Source organism: Lepidochelys olivacea (assembly GCF_965140295.1).
Source record: "Lepidochelys olivacea isolate rLepOli2 genome assembly, chromosome: 1".
NCBI classification, from domain to species: Eukaryota; Metazoa; Chordata; order Testudines; family Cheloniidae; genus Lepidochelys; species Lepidochelys olivacea.
The window spans coordinates 215,710,212-215,727,299 of record NC_140411.1 but is presented as its reverse complement, the minus strand read 5'-3'; positions in this window follow the sequence as shown (position 1 = coordinate 215,727,299).

The following is a 17,088-nucleotide window of genomic DNA, read 5'->3' as shown; positions in this document are numbered from 1 at the left end:
AGTTCTATGTCCTGAGTTATACAGGAGGTCAGACTAGATGATCACAATGGTCCCTTCTGGCCTTGGAATCTATTAATCTTTTTCAACAAAAGACAGAACACAATAGTTCTGTGAAAAACAGACCTTGCAGAAACCATAATCCTTAATTGGGATTTGGCTTCTGTCATAAATATAAAGGGAAGGGTAACCACCTTTCTGTATACAGGGCTATAAAATCCCTCCTGGCCAGAGGCAAAACCCTTTCACCTGTAAAGGGTTAAGAAGCTAAGGTAACCTAGCTGGCACCTGACCCAAATGACCAATGGGAGGACAAGATACTTTCAAATCTGGAGTGCGGGGGGGGGGGGGGGGGGGAACAAAGGGTTTGTCTGTCTGTGTGATGCTTTTGCCGAGAACAGATCAGGAATGCAGCCTCAGAACTTCTGTTAAGTTAGTAAGTAATCTAGCTAGAAATGTGTTAGATTTCCTTTTGTTTAATGGCTGGTAAAATAAGCTGTGCTGGATGGAATGTATATTCCTCTCTTTGTGTCTTTTTGTAACTTAAGGTTTTGCCTAGAGGGATTCTCTCTGTTTTGAATCTGATTACCCTGTAAGGCATTTCCCATCCTGATTTTACAGAGGTGATCCTTTTACCTTTTCTTGAATTAAAATTATTCTTTTAAGAACCTGATAGATTTTTCATTGTTCTTAAGATCCAAGGGTTTGGGTCTGTGTTCACCTGTACAAATTGGTGAGGATTCTTATCAAGCCTTCCCCAGGAAAGGAGTTGTAGGGCTTGGGGGAATATTTTGGGGGAAGACGTCTCCAAGTGGTCTCTTTCCCTGGTCTTTGTTTAAAACGCTTGGTGGTGGCAGCATATGGTTCAAGGACAAGGCAAAGTTTGTACCTTGGGAAAGTTTTAACCTAAGCTGGTACGAATAAACTTAGCGGGTCTTTCATGCAGGTCCCCACATCTGTACCCTAGAGTTCAGAGTGGGGAAGGAACCTTGACAGCTTCAACAGTGGCAGCAGCTTTATTGGGGTTTTGGCATGGAAGTGCAGGTAAAGGGGTTTCTACTTTGAGGCTTGGATTTTCAAAGGGTCTAATGAAGTTAGGTGCCTAAGTACTATTGGCTGTCAGTGGGGATTGGGAGAACTATAAATGGGCAAAATGCTGAGCCCCAATAGTGAAAAGGTGGGAAGGAACCTTCAGCCACATGAATCTCAGTGCCTGGTGTGTATGATAGATGTGAGGTTCAGCCCAGTAGGTACTAATCTAATAACACCTGGTACACACAGGTTGGAAGCTTGCAGATGGGGCTGAGCCAGGACATGGAATCCAAGTGACTTTCAATGAGCCTTATTCTCCTAAGTGCCCAAAGTCACTTTTAAAAATGGGATTTAGTCTCCCAAATTGTCATCTCCACTTCCATATACTGCCACTCTGAGGAGCAAATGAAAGCTCCTCACAGAGATTGCCTCAGAATTTGGTATTAAATATAAAGACAGATACAAAGCTTGGGATGAGTAAACTTTTTAAAAAATATTTCTGGGTGCTTTGCCACGTGTTGGCTCATTGCAGTCTATTTCACTGGGCAGATGGGATGTGCACAAGGAATCTGGGAGCCCAGGCACCAGAAGAGGGAATTCAGAGGTCCCCATACCCAAGAGCATTATCAGTAGAGGAGAAAAATCTTTCACAAAGCAGAACTGCTAAGCTGCAATGCTGAGAAGGGAGCCTTTGGCCAGTGAATCCTAGTACATGGTTTGCACATGGAACTGCTCACCAATAACACTGTTGGAAGCATGCAGATGTGCTTCAGCCAGACATGGAGTCCAAGAGTGATCTTCTAACAGCAGGCAGCATCAGGATCATAGAATCATAGAATATCAGGGTTGGAAGGGACCTCAAGAGGTCATCTAGTCCAACCCCCTGCTCAAAGCAGGATCAATCCCCAATTAAATCATCCCAGCCAGGGCTTTGTCAAGCCTGACCTTAAAAACTTCTAAGGAAGGAGATTCCACCACCTCCCTAGGTAACCCATTCCAGTGCTTCACCACCCTCCTAGTGAAAAAGGTTTTCCTAATATCCATCCTAAACCTCCCTCACTGCAACTTGAGACCATTTCTCAGTGGTAGCAGATGACAGGACAAGGAGAACTATCTAGAGCCATCCTCTTTGGAACCCCCTTTCAGGTAGTTGAAAGCAGCTATCAAATCCCCCCTCATTCTTCTCTTCTGCAGACTAAATAATCCCAGTTCCCTCAGTCTCTCCTCATAAGTCATGTGCTCCAGCCCCCTAATCATCTAAAATAATTATAGCCCTGGCTACAGAAACAAATAATGGCTGGTATGAATGTGGTGCCCTGACTATATCATTAATTGGCCAGATATTACCAGACACCGCCCCCCCCCCGCCCCACATACCTTGGCTGTGACCATGTTGTTAGTTATTGTCATAACCACATGTGGTTTTATAACTTTATACACTGCATATTTTGGGGTACATTTTCAAACTATAAATCCATGGTGTACTCACATCTTGAATACTGCATGCAGATGTGGTCGCCCCATCTCAAAAAAGATATATTGGAATTGGAAAAAGTTCAGAAAAGGGCAGTGTAGCCACACGCAGACTCACCAGCGGCACCTCCTGCTGGTCGTCACAGGGAATTAGCATTCCAGCCTCCAGAGCGCCCTCTTCAGGCCTGTGTCCCGCCTTGCTACTCACTCCCGTGTCCCTCCCAGGATCCCGGTGCCCCTTACACTGGGTGCTGCCCACTGTAGTACCCCATAGTCCTGGGTCTTCCCCTCCCAGGGGAACCCCCCACCCACTATCTCTACCTCACCTCTGTCGTAGGCTCCTGCCAGTCACCAGCTGGCCCCCACTCCCTGGGGTAGACTGCAGTATGAGCCACTCATCACCAGCAAGGTTGGGTTTGGACCTGCTGCCTCCGCCTACCCGTGGCTGCCCCTGGAACCCCCTTACCTAATAGGCCTTCCCAGGCCTGCAGCCTGGAGCTTTCCTAGGCCAGAGCTCCCCGGTTCCCTTGGCCTTTCCCCAGCCCTGCTCCAAACTAGGTCCTCTATTCAGGTCTCTGCAGCCAGGTCCCTCCCTCTCAGAGCTAGAGAGAGAGTGCTCTTTTGCTCCTGGGGGGATATGATGGAGGTTTATAAAATCATGACTGGTATGGAGAAAGTAAATAAGGAAGTGTTATTTACTCCTTCTCATAACACAAGAACTCGAGGTCACCAAATGAAATTAATAGGCAGCAGGTTTAAAACTAACAAAAGGAAGTATTTTTTCACACAACACACAATCAGTCTGTGGAACTCTTTGCCAGAAGACATTGTAAAGGCCAAGACTAATAGGGTTCAAAAAAGAACTAGGTAAGTTAATGGAGGACAGGTCCATCAGTGGCTATTAGCCTTGATGGGCAGGGATGGTGTCCCTAGCCTCTCTTTGCCAGAAGCTGGGAATGAGTGACAAGGGATGGATCACTTGATGATTACCTGATCTCATCATTCCCTCTGGGACATCTGGCATTGGCCATTGTCAGAAGACAGGATACTGGGCTAGATGGACCTTTGGTCGGAACCAGTATGGCCACTCTTATGTTCTTATGTTCTAAACCATTTAAATAAATATTTGCCTAGCTCTAGGCCCTACTGGGAGCAGAGGTCCCTATCACAGAAACCATGGTACGCCCACATATTGAATACTGTGTGCAGATGTGGTCGCCCCATCTCAAAAAAGATATATTGGATTTGGAAAAGGCACAGAGAAGGGCAACAGAAATGGTCAGGGGTATGGAATAGCTTCTGCATGAGGAGAGAGTAAAAAGACTGGGACTTTTCAGCTTGGAAAAGAGATGACTAAGGGAAGATATGATAGAGGTCTATAAAATCATGAATGGTGCAGAAAAACTGAAGAAGAAAATGTTATTTACTCCTTCACATAACATAAGAACTAGGGGTCATTCAATGAAATTAATAGGCAACAGATTTAAAACAAACAAAAGAAAGTATTTCTTCACAGTTAGCCGGTGGAGCTCTTTGCCAGGGGATGTTGGGGAAAGCCAAAACTATAACAGGATTCTAATAAGAATTAAATACGTTCACGGAGGATAGATCCATCATAGCCAGGGTGGGCAGGGTTCCAACAGCATGTTCTATGTGTTCCTAGCCTTTGTTTGCCAGAGGCTGGGAGTGAGAGACAGGGGATGACTCACTGGATGATTGCCTGTTCTGTTCATTCCCTCTGAAGCACCTGGCATTGGTCACTGTTGGAAGACAGGATACTGAGCTAGATATACCATTGGTCTTACCCAGTATGGTCATTCTGTTCTTATTTAGAACTCAGATGTATCTGCTTCCCCCCTGCCCATGCTGTAACCCACTAGACCCCACTCCCCTCCCAGAGCTGAGATAGATCCCAGGAGTCCTGATGGAGTTTCTCTTTCTACAGAGTTAGTAACAAAGTGAGAATATACATTAAAATTTGAACTAACTAGTGTCTCTTAAGTGACTTGCCACAAGATGTCAGAATGTCTTGTGGGGGCCCCGGATGATTGAGATACAAAAGGAGCACTTAAAGATGATAAAGTCATTGCGGAGAAACTAAATGAATTCTTTGCATTTGTCTTCACGGCTGAGGATGTTAGGGAGATTCCCAAACCTAAGCCGTCCTTTGTAGGTGACAAATCTGAGGAATTGTCACAGATTGAAGTGTCATTAGAGGAGGTTCTAGAATTAATTGATAAACTTAACAGTAACAAGTCACCGGGACCAGATGGCATTCACCCAAGAGTTCTGAAAGAACTCAAATGTGAAATTGCGGAACTATTAACTATGGTTTTTAACCTGTTCTTTAAATCAGCTTCTGTTCCCAATGACTGGAAGGTAGCTAAAGTAACGCCAATATTTAAAAGAGGCTCTAGAGGTGATCCTGGCAATTACAGACAGGTAAGTCTAACGTCAGTACCAGGCAAATTAGTTAAAACAATAGTAAAGAATAAAATTGTCAGACACATAGAAGAACATAAATTGTTGGGCAAAAGTCAACATGGTTTCTGTAAAGGGAAATCATGTCTTACTAATCTTTTAGAGTTCTTTGAAGGAGTCAACAAACATATGGACAAGAGGGATCTACTGTACTTAGATTTCCAGAAAGCCTTTGACAAGGTCCCTCACCAAAGGCTCTTGCGTAAATTAAGTTGTCATGAGATAAGAGGGAAGATCCTGTCATGGATTGAGAACTGGTTAAAAGACAGAGAACAAAGGGTAGGAATAAATAGTAAATTTTCAGAATGGAGAGGGGTAACTAGTAGTGTTCCCCAAGGGTCAGTCAACCAATCCTATTCAACTTATTCATAAATGATCTGGAGAAAGGGGTAAACAGTGAGGTGGCAAAGTTTGCAGACGATACTAAACTGCTCAAGATAGTTAAGACCAAAGCAGACTGTAAAGAACTTCAAAAAGATCTCACAAAACTAAGTGATTGAGCAACAAAATGGCAAATGAAATTTAATGTGGATAAACGTAAAGTAATGCACATTGGAAAAAATAACCCCAACTATACATACAATATGATGGGGGCTAATTTAGCTACAACTAATCAGGAAAGAGATCTTGGAGTCGTCATGGATAGTTCTCTAAAAAGATCCACTCAATATGCAGCGGCAGTCAAAAAAGTGAACAGAACGTTGGGAATCATGAAGAAAGGGATAGATAATAAGACAGAAAATATCACGTTGCCCTTATATAAATCCATAATACGCCCACATCTTGAATAATGCCTAGAGATGTTGTCTCCTCATCTCAAAAAAGATATACTGGCATTAGAAAAACCAGAGAAGGGCAACTAAAATGATGAGAGGTTTGGAACGGGTCCCATATGAGGAGAGATTAAAGAGGCTAGGACTTTTCAGCTTGGAAAAGAGGAGACTAAGGGGGGATATGATAGAGGTATATAAAATCATGAGTGGTGTGGAGAAAGTGAATAAGGAAAAGTTATTTACTTGTTCCCATCATATAAGAACTAGGGGCGACCAAATGAAATTAATGGGCATTTGTCTTCACGGCTGAGGATGTTAGGGAGATTCCCAAACCTAACCCGTCCTTTGTAGGTGACAAATCTGACAAATCTGCAGGTTTAAAGCAAATAAAAGGAAGTTCTTCACACAGCGCACAGTCAACCTGTGGAACTCCTTGCCTGAGGAGGTTGTGAAGGCTAGGACTATAACGGGGTTTATAAAAGAACTAGATAAATTGATGGAGGTTATGTCCATTAATGGCTATTAGCCAGGGTGGATAAGGAATGGTATCCTGATCCTCTGTTTGTCGGAGGGTGGAGATGGATGGCAGGAGAGAGATGACTTGATCATTACCTGTTAGGTTCACTCCCTCTGGGGCACCTGGCATTGGCCACTGTCGGCAGACAGCATACTGGGCTGAATGGATCTTTGGGCTGACCCAGTATGGCCACTCTTATGTTCTTGTGTTCTTATGTTAGTATTAGAGCTGAGTGGGTCTAATATTTATTTAATTTTCTTTCTTTCATATAGGAATTAGATACAGTGCTCCTGTCAGCTAATTGCTAAGTTATCTGACAAAAAAATAGAGTTTTCAAGTTCCTAAGTAGCACCTGGAATCACAGTTAAAGTTGTTTCCCACCACAAATCTGAAATGGTGCTGTTGTCCCTCCCCCGTGTGAACCCACTCCCAGCGCTCCCTGACTCCACTGCCACCTGCCTGCGTATGGCTGGTCCAAGGCCCCCCTTTCTGTCCCGTGCCAGGCCGGCCTGAGCCCCCTGCTGCCCACCCGAGACCCCCCCCCACATATGGGACTAGCCTGAGCCCCCCCTGCCACCTGCCTCAGCAGGGCTGGCCTGAGGCTCCCCTCTACTCCCTGCACGTGGGCCAGCCCAAGAACTCTGGCTGGCTGCCCATGTGGGGCTGGCCTGGCCTGATCCGCTCTCCCGAACCCTCGCTCCCTTGCAGGGCTGGCATTGCCCCTTGCCTCTCCCTGCAAGTTCTTCTGTGTCCCACTAGGGGTTGCACCCCACTTTTTGGGCAAAACTGTGCAGTTGTCCAGTTTGCTCTTGCCAATTGATGATCAGTTGGCAAGAGAAAATGGGACAAATGCCCAGTTTTGCCAAAAAAAGTCAGAATGGCTGGGACAGGGCTTAAAGACGAGATTGTCCCAGCCAAAATGGGACATGTGGTCACCCTAACTGAGTGGCCATTCTGTGGCAGGAAAGGGGGCAGGGCAAAAAAATCTACATTTTAGCAAAGTCACAGTATGGAGTTCTCTTCCACACAGATGGCCTGTTGCACGCTCCCCGCTGGAAATGCTTCTCAAAGGGTGGACAGGACTATAAAAAGAAGTGGCAGACCCCCCTCCCCCCCGCCCAAGATACCCTCCTCCCCGCCCACCTATCACATTCATGGCACCCGTAGAAACAAAGGAATCATTCACTGTACTTTCGGAGAAGGGGTCCTGAGCTAAGAAGTTTGATCGGTAAGACTGCTGAAAGCATGTGGTAAGAAAACTTTGCTTTGAATTTGACATAGTTTGTTAAGTTAGGCACCAGTTGCATTTTATCTTTATTTTCCTTGTAACCATTTGTTTATACTGCATTACTGGTACCCACTTAAAATCTCTCTGTTTGTAGTTAATAAACCTGTTGTATTGTTTTGTCTAGTCCAGTGTGTTTAAATTGAATTGTCTGGGCAACTCCATTTGGAGTGACAAGTTGTGTACATACTATTTCTATTAAAGAAACATTGGACCTAATGTAATTTGTATAGTCCAGGAGAGGGCTGGGCAGTACAGGACACATCTTTTTTGGGGGAAATCTAAGACTGAAGGTCACCCTACAGTATAACCAAGGCTGGTGAGAGTCAAAGTGTAACTCAGATGTGGCTGGCAGGCAGGTGTTTCACACAGACACTCAGGATGTGGCTTGAATGCTGGAAGGCTGTTTTGGAGTATGGGCTGATGCTGTCATGTGTTGAGTTCAATATGTGGTTAGAGGGAATCCAGTCATTTCAGATTGGGGGAGGCAGCTTTGTGATTCTAGGAGCTACTTAAGCACCTAAATCTCTAGTTTTTTAGTAGATAATAACGTAGAAATAAGCTGACAGGAGCACTGTATCTAATTCCTATATCAAGAAAGAAAAAATATATACAGACACCAGCTGAAGCCATAGTTTAATTTTATATGCAAATGTAGAACAATGAGGAGCTAATACAGCAAAATATCCCCAATCCCAAGCCTTGAGGTTTTGCAGCCATAGCATAGATAACGGAAACACAAGTTTGATACTTTGTATACTGTCTTTAGTAGAGATAATAAAAACGAATAAAATCTGCTTACCCTTGCAATTGTTTTTTTTTTTAAGAACGTAAGAACGGCCATACTGGGTCAGAATGGTCCAACTAGCCCAGTGTCCTGTCTGCCGACAGTGGCCAGTGCCAGGTGCCCCAGAGGGGATGAACAGAACAGGTAACCATCAAGGGATCCACCTCCTGTTGCCCATTCCCAGCTTCTGGCAAGCAGAGGCTAGGGACACTTCAGCGCATGTTTTTACATCCCTGCCCATCCTGGCTAAAATGTTTTATGTTCCAAACTGTGAAGAGGAGAATCCAACAGTAAATTTGTTCCAGAAATGTTTAACAGGAAATAAATTATTGAAAACAAACAAACAAACAAACAAACAACCACTCCAGGTATGAGTAAAACAATAGATAATGCCAGGGTCTCATCTTGGCAAAATTGTCAATAGCCTTGTTGATATCCAGGTGTTTTGAAGATAAAATGACCAAGTCACTTCAGTGCCTATCTCTCATTGTGGATCTTAAGTAGTCCTTCATTCTCTTGAGCACAGAGAAGGACCTCTTATTTGATGCTGTAGAACCTGGAAGGCTCAACACAATATCTACAATGGATATCAAAGACTAATAACCCTTGGTAAATCATTGAGAACATTCCAGAATTCAGAAATTGAAGTCAAGTTTTTGGTGCAATGTGCTTCTTGGCAACTTTGACTTCTGCATCCTGGTCAACAAAATTGGAGCCTGTTGATCTATAGTGATCTGCAATTATTTTCAGTTTATCATAATCAAGAAAATGTTCACTCTTTGGGTCACAAGCAATTAGTGAGGAAAACAAACTGGAGTTAGAGGTGAATCATTTATCAAGCTCAGCAAGAACTGTGGCCAGAACAGGATAGTAGAAATCAGATTTTATAGATTCTTGCATGCTGTTGAGAACATCACGTGTCAGTGACTGACCCAGTGTACTAGAAACAAAAAACAAGGCCAGCTTGGAGGACATTTTGTTAGGTCTTCTTGCCATTTTGTTTTGCTGTGCTCAGGAGTTGTGACTGCCTGACCCGGAATAGCAATTTCAAGTTCCTTGGCAATGATTTCATCTGTATCACAAAGCTCCTTCCATTTGCTTTCAGATGTTCTCATTTCTTGAAGAGCAGCAATATTGCTTGCTACTAATTCCATGGCACTTGATAAATTCAGGTTTTCATTTTGTAGTTCTTCTGAAGCTCTATTCAAAATCTTGAATATTCTTTCCAAAGCCAAGAGCCTCAACAGATGCTCTTTGGCCTTGCCATCTAGCTGATGGTCTGAACTGATCTAGCTGATGGTTCTGAACTGAAACGTCTTCCAGTGTTTCCACTACAGTGCCATATCTTGCATGCAGTTTTTGGAGGGAGTCATACCAGCACGACCAGTGAGTTTCACATAATCTACCGCAGTGCTCGACCTCCAGCTCTATCCCAGGCCCTGCCTCCACTCCACCCCTTCCCCCAGGGCCCCAACTGCCCAGCATCTTCCCGCCCCCGCCCTACCCTGCCCCCAGCCCGCCCTACCCCACCTCTTCCTGTCCCCGTTCCATCCCTGCCCCGCCCCTTCTACGAGCCCCCACCCCTTCTGCAAGGTCCCACCCCCTGCTCGCTTCATTCCCCTTCCCTCCATCGCTCGCTTTCCTCCAACCTCACTCACTTTCACTGGGCTGGGACAGAGGATTAGGGTGTGGGGGTGGGGGTTCTGGCTGGGAGTGTGTGCTCTGGGGTGGGCCTGAGGATGAGAGGTTTGGGGTGCTGGAGGGGGCTCAGGACTGGGGCAGGGGTCAGAGTGTGTGTGTGTGGGGGTTTGTGTGTGGGGTCCCGGCATCACTTACTGCAGCTCCCAGGAAGCGGCTGCCAGGTCCCTGCAGCTCCTAGTCGCATAGGCGGCCAGGAAGGCTCTGCGCACTGCCCTCGCGGCCATAGGCACCGCCCCCACAGCTCCCATTGTTCGCAGTTTCTGGTCAATGGGAGCTGCGGAGCTGGGGCTGAGGCAGTGCATGGAGCCTCCCTGGCCACCCGTGCACCTAGGAACCACAGGGACCTGGTGGTTGCTTCCGGGAGCCATGCAGAGCCAGGGCAGGAAAGGAGCCTGCCTTAGCCCCAGCCTCCGATGCACCACCAACTGGACTTTTAATGGCCTAGACGGCAGTGGAGACTGGAGCAGCCAAGGTCCCTTTTCAACTGGAAAAAACCAGACACCTGGCAACCCTAGTATACCATTCCAATAGCTAGAGCCTGATTGGTAGGATCCAGAATGTTGTCAGATGTCTGGTGTTAGTTCTCAAAGATCTCATTTAGGAAAAGGAAGTAAGATATCAGGCTATGGTGCCACTGAGGTTTTGGAACTGTATCCTCTTCATTGCCTGTTTAGTGGGTCTCCCTTCCTTCCTATGGGAAATTGGCAGCATTTTCCTTTGTGGACTAAGGCCCAGATCCATAAAGGCAGTTAAGCATTGTGTAACCCTTCTGCCCGTCAGAGTTGGCAGCAACAAGGGCCGGGTTCAGTATCTAGGGGTTCCATTCCGATAACACAATGCAAAACCGGCTCGAGTCCCCACCCAGTGACCTGGGACAAATATATACCACCCCCACTGGGCGCCTCCAAGAGGCAATACTTCCCCTCTCGCAAGCACAGAGTCTGAATGTAGCAAAAGCCTTTGAGTAACAGAGAGAAACAAGGTGGCATTATGTTGGGGAAACACCACCAACAGGATTCATAACAGAACCCATGAGCAAAAACCCACCCCAAGCAAATTGGGCCATGTCCTTTCCTTTTGGTTCTTGAGTCCAGCAATCCAAAGTCCCAAAAGTCCAACGACCCAAAAGTCTCTGTCCCTGGTCAGTGCAGCCCCAGAGTTCAAAACTTTATCTGCAGAGTTTACCTCCTAAACTGGGAGGAAATGTGGGGATTAATGGACACCAAAGCAGACTGTCCCACCTCTCCGTGGGGCTCCACTCCACCAGCCATCCTGTGACCCACTCCAGCCGTCCCGCAAACTGCTCCACCAGACAGTCCACTCCACCAGCCATCCCAAGAACTGCTCCACAATATACCTTCAGGCTCCCCCCCCCACTGCTTAACACAATGCTCAGTGATTTCAGCTTGCAGTAGGGGAGCCTCAGCACTGGTGCACCATTAGCCCAAAGTGAACTCAGCTCAGCAGAATCTAACTAGACTCCAAGTGGAATCAAAACTAGCTCTAGTATTCCACAGTGAGGAGAAGAGAACTGGCATGTAAGACCCTCACCAGAGAAGCATACCACAAGGCATTAATACCTACCCCCAACCTCTCCCAAATCACTGAGTTTTGGAACCCATGACCCTTGCCTAGCAAGCGCTGCTTAGTTGATAGTGAGTGCCTCCATCATAACAAAAGGCCAAGTACAGTTCCACTGTCCTTGATTCACATAATCAGGATAATAACAGTTTATTCTTCCTGCCCCAATAACAAAGAAACTGGGGCTCCTACAGCAACCGAAGTGACCATCTAGGCGGGATGGGTGTGCCTATGCAAATGAGATCAGCCCCTGAAGTTATTTTCCACAACCCACCACAACTCACCACCAGATGTCAGGGTAGAGCACATCCTGACTCTGCTTACAATTGCAGTACTGAGCATTACAACACCCAACTTTTAAGCACCTAGAAAATCAAAGGAACAACACTGGGATTCACAGCCTGAGTTACACACCCAGGCTCCCTGTACAATGAATGGGGAATGATAGGTGCCTTATGGTATGTCTATACTACCCGCTGGATCGGAGGGCAGCGATTGATCCAGTGGGGGTCGATTTATCACATAAATGCGATGTGATAAATCGACCCCCGAGCACTCTCCTGTCGACTCCTGTACTCCACCGGACCTAGAGGCGCAGGCGGAGTCGATGGGGGAGTGTCAGCAGTTGACTTACTGCAGTGAAGACACCGAGGTGAGTAGTTCTAAGTACGTCGACTTCAGCTACGTTATTCATGTAGCTGAAGTTGCATAATTTAGATCGATCCCTGCCCCTAGTGTAGATCAGACCTTAGAATGAGATCCACAAAAGCCAGCAGGCTAGATGGGAGCCAACTAGGCTAGCTAATGGGAGATGGCAACAAGAGGGGTGTGTCTTAAGTGCTGAACTCTGTGAGAGGGACAGGACTTGAGTCCAGGCTGCAGTGAGGTGCCAGTCTCTGCCAGTGATCCACAAACCAGGAGGAAAATGGCACTCTCAGGTAACTCGGCAGTGGGCCCAATCTACACCAAACGGGGGTGGGAGAAGGAGAAAGAGGAGCTCACTTATAACTTCTAGCCCAGTGGTTAGGATACTCAACCAGGATGGGAGAGCGCCCCTCCCCATTCTAGTCCCCATTCTGCCTGATGAGGATAAGGGAGTTGAAGAGGGAGGAACGCGCTGTAACCACTGGACTATAGAGTCATCCTCACTCTTTCTTTGGCCCAATTAATCTTTAATTATTCTATTAAAGTGGTATAACTTAATTAGGAGAGATTAAGGAAGGCCCACATTAGAATATCCCAAACACTAGGGTGAGGGCAGCCACCAGAGAGGTGGCAGATCCCTCTTCAAATCTCCTCTCCAACTCGGAAGGAGGGGAGACTTGAAGTAGGGGCTACCCACATCTCAGGTAAGTTCCCTCTCCACTGCATGAAGCTTATAATGGAGTTCTTCCTCCTCTTTCCCCATCAGCCGCTTTGTGTGAAGTTAGGCAGCCTATGAGCATGGCTACTGGAGCAGTGCCTGCATATTGATTTAGGAGGAGAAGGAGTGTCTATCTTCCCCTGGTTTGCAGGTTGCTCTGGGCTTAGGCAGGAGATCAGTGTCCAGGTGCCTAGATGGAGGCAGCAGTGCATATGCCCAGAAACAGAAACATTGGTGCTTAGTGACCTTTTACAGCTAAAGCTTAGGCACTGAATGAGTTTAAGCACCTTCAGGGTTAAGCAGTAGCCGAGTGGCAGTTTTGGGGATTGCAGTGGAGCCTAAAAATGGAATTTAGGAACCTCAGTTTGGAGCTGAGGTGCCTATGTAGCTTTATGGATCTGGGCCTAAGGCCCTGTCTACACAAGGAAAAAAATGGACCCACAATTTTCCACCAGTGAAGCTCCAATGGTAATAGTAGTGGTAGGATCTGTAACACAAAGAGGGTCCAGCTGTTTCCCTGGATATTATCTAACCCTACCACCTGGTGGTAAAATGCCTGCAACATTTTTAAATGGCAGCTTCCACCATGGCTTTCATTGTTGGAGCTGCTCTGGTGAAGAATTATTTGTTTGAATTGTAGCCTAGAGGAAAACTGCACTAAAGTTGTTGTGAAACTGAACAGAAGCTGTTCTCTTGCTGGAGGCAAAGGTCCTACACCCATAAAAAGGACCTCAAGTACTGACGGAGGATGGAGCTTGTGCCACAGCCCTTGGCTTCAAAGGGATCTTTGTAAAAGATGTGCTCTTGCTCAGATAGAACTTATGGGCTTCATGCCGAAATGAATATGTGAAATCCTATGGCCTGTGTTGTGCAGGGCTCAGGCTAGATGGGCTCCAGTTGCCTTAAAATCGAGGAATCTATGGAGAGGCAGGAAGAGGCATTTATAGACACAGCAAAATATGCTTTTACTTCAGCAGAACACTGTGTAATGTAGAGCTAAACAAGCTAAATTTTAGTTCCAGTGACCACCAAACATATTGAAAATGCCAGTGGAAATGGGTTAGTGGCTTCCCTCCCCTCTCTCTGCCTCACTTCCCCATCTCCAAACAGGGGAGAAAAGTGTTTCCTTTCTCTCACCTTTTGTCTGTTCTATTTGAACTGTACATTCTTCTGGGCAGGGTCTGTCTCGTGTTTGGCTCTGTGGACCCCTAGGAGCTCCATCATGAAACTAGCAATGTGGTTGGCCCCGGCCCCCAAAATACCTTGTATTTGCCAGACTGTGTCAAAAGCAGACAAGGTGGGAGAAGTAATATCTTTCACTGGACCAACTTCTGTGAAAGAAAGTAGCCTTTTGAGTTACACAGACCAACATGGGTACATATGTTGGAAGTGTCAGACTGTGTGTAAACCTACATGGAGGCATACATTCTCCCACCCCTCCTCCAGGTTATATAATCTGAGCAGCAGGCCTGTCCTGCTGCTTTGCAGTGAAACTATACACCAGAAAGCACTGAAGGAGAAACACACTTAGACTGTTCTCTGGTCTGACACCACTGTTTCTTAAAGGTGCAGGAGAATGAAGGCTGCTCTGCACCTTTGGCCCCAGCCCCCGAAATACCTTGTATTTGCCAGACTGTGTCAAAAGTAGACAAGGTGGGAGAAGTAATATCTTTCACTGGACCACCTTCTGCTGGTGAAAGAAAGTAGCCTTTTGAGTTAGACATGTAAGCAGAGTCAGGATGAGCTCCACCCTTACATCTGGTGGTGAGGTGTGGCAAGTTGTGGAAAAGAACTTCTGGCGCCGATCTCATTTGCATAGGAACACCCACCACGCCTAGAATGAGGCCATAGCTGCCCAAATGGTCACTTTGGCTGCTGTGGGATCCCCAGTGTCTCTGTTATTGGGGCAGGAAGAATAAATTGTTATTACCCTGATTATGGGAATCAAGGACAGTGGAACTGTACTTGGCCTTTTGTTATGATGGAGGGACTTGCCATCAACTAAGTAGCACTCGCTAGGCAAGGGACATGGGTTCCAAAACTCTGTGAATTGAAAGAGGAAGGGGATAGGAAATAATACTTGGTGGCCTGGCCTGGTGAGGGCCTTACATGCTAATTGCACTGCCTCCTTTCTCCACAGTGGAATATCAGAGCTAATTTTGATTCTATTAGGAGTCTAGTTACAGGTTGCTGAGCTGAATTCACTTTGGGCGAATGGTGTACCAGAATTGAGGCTCCCATAGTACAAGCTGAAATCACAAAACAGCTAAACTTACTAAGAGCTGAAATCACTGAGTGTTGTGTTAAGTAGTGGGGGAGCCTGAAGATATATGGTGGAGCAATTTGCAGGACGGTGAGCAGAGCGGCTGGTGGAGCAGAGCAGTTTGTTGGATGCCTGGAGCAGCTCATCAGGTGGCTGGCAGAGCGGAGCCCCATGGAGAGGTGGGGCCATCAGCTTTGGACCACGTAAGGTGACCCTTACTCCCCCCCCCCCCAATCTCCACCCAGGTTGGGAAGTAAAACTCTGCAAATAAACTTTTGAACTCTGGGGCTGCCCTGACCAGGGACAGAGACTTTTGGTCGTTGGACTTTGGGTGATTTGGGTTGCTGGACTCAAGAACCAAAGGGAAAGGACATTCCCCAATTTGCTTGGGGTGGGTTTTTTTGCTCATGAGTTGTGTTATGAATCCTGTTGGTGGTGTGTCCCCAACATAATGCCACATTGTTTCTCTCTGTTATTAAAAGGCGTTTTGCTACACTCAGACTATGTGCTTGCAAGGGGGGAAGTATTGCCTCTTGGAGGCGCCCAGCAGGGGTGGTATATATTTGTCCCAGGTCACTGGGTGGGGGCTCAAGCCGGTTTTGCATTGTGTTATTGGAATGGAAGCCCTAGATACTGAACCCTGCCCTTGTTGCTGCCAACTCTGACAGGCAGAAGGGTTACACACAGACCAACATGGGTACATGTGTTGGAAGTGTCAGACTGTGTGTGAACCTACATGGAGGCATACATTCTCCCACCCCTCCTCCAGGTTGTATAATCTGAGCAGCAGGCCTGCCCTGGTGCTTTGCAGTGAAATTGTACACCAGAAAGCACTGAAGAAGAAACACGCTTAGAATGTTCTCTGGGCTGACACCACTGTTTCTTAAAGGGGCAGGAGAATGAAGGCTGCTCTGCACCTTTGGAAGAACGCACCCACTGGTCCTGATGCTCCTCTCATTAACTCCACTGAGGCAGTGGAGTGACTCTTGATTTACATGGGTAAGTGTTAAATGTTCATTTGCACTTCAATGTTTACGGTTGCTGAAAGGAGCATCAACTCCATCAACTCTTGCTCCTGTGGCTCCTATGGCAGTTATAGGAGCAATTAGCTGGGTTCACTTCCTTGTGTGCCCAGTTGGTAGGATGGTTCTGAAGAGATCAGGAGCCTCATACACCACTGTGTTATTCCAGTTTTACATTGGTGTAACTCCATTAAAACCTATGGCCTCACGGTGGTGTAAATCTGGAGTCACGAGGTGGGGAATGAGGCCCCAGGTCTCCAGCACTGGGAGGAAATTTGCTTAGAACTGACTCCTTCCTGCCTCTTCACCTGTGCAGAAGAGAAAGCACATTGAGTTCCAGCTGTGAAAGAGAGGATAAGATATTTGGGGGGGACGCCGGTGGAGATCTGAGGATTGTTCCTCAAGGTGTTGAGATACTTCAATGAGAAGAACACAGTGTTGTGCCATGCTGGAGCTGGTCTGAACAGCACAGTTAAAGCTGTTGCAGAGGTTTCTGTTTAACTGGAATTTTAAATCTTTATTTCATACAAATCTTAAGAATGGCAAATTTTAAGCACCTTTTGAACATTTCATGCTGGCTTGAAGAACAGCAGATTGATACAGGAAGAATAAGGAGAGTTGAAAATCATCCTGTTTGTTTTTCATTGGGTTGTCTCACCTTTTGTAAAACCCCTTTGCAAGGAATCTGAAATGCTCAGGGATCGATGGTTGGCTCCACTGATTGCTCCTCATGGGTCACTTTCAACAATGTCAGTTAGACATTGATAGTGTTTGCCATGAGTTTGTGTCACCTCTGCTAACTGCTCTTTGTGT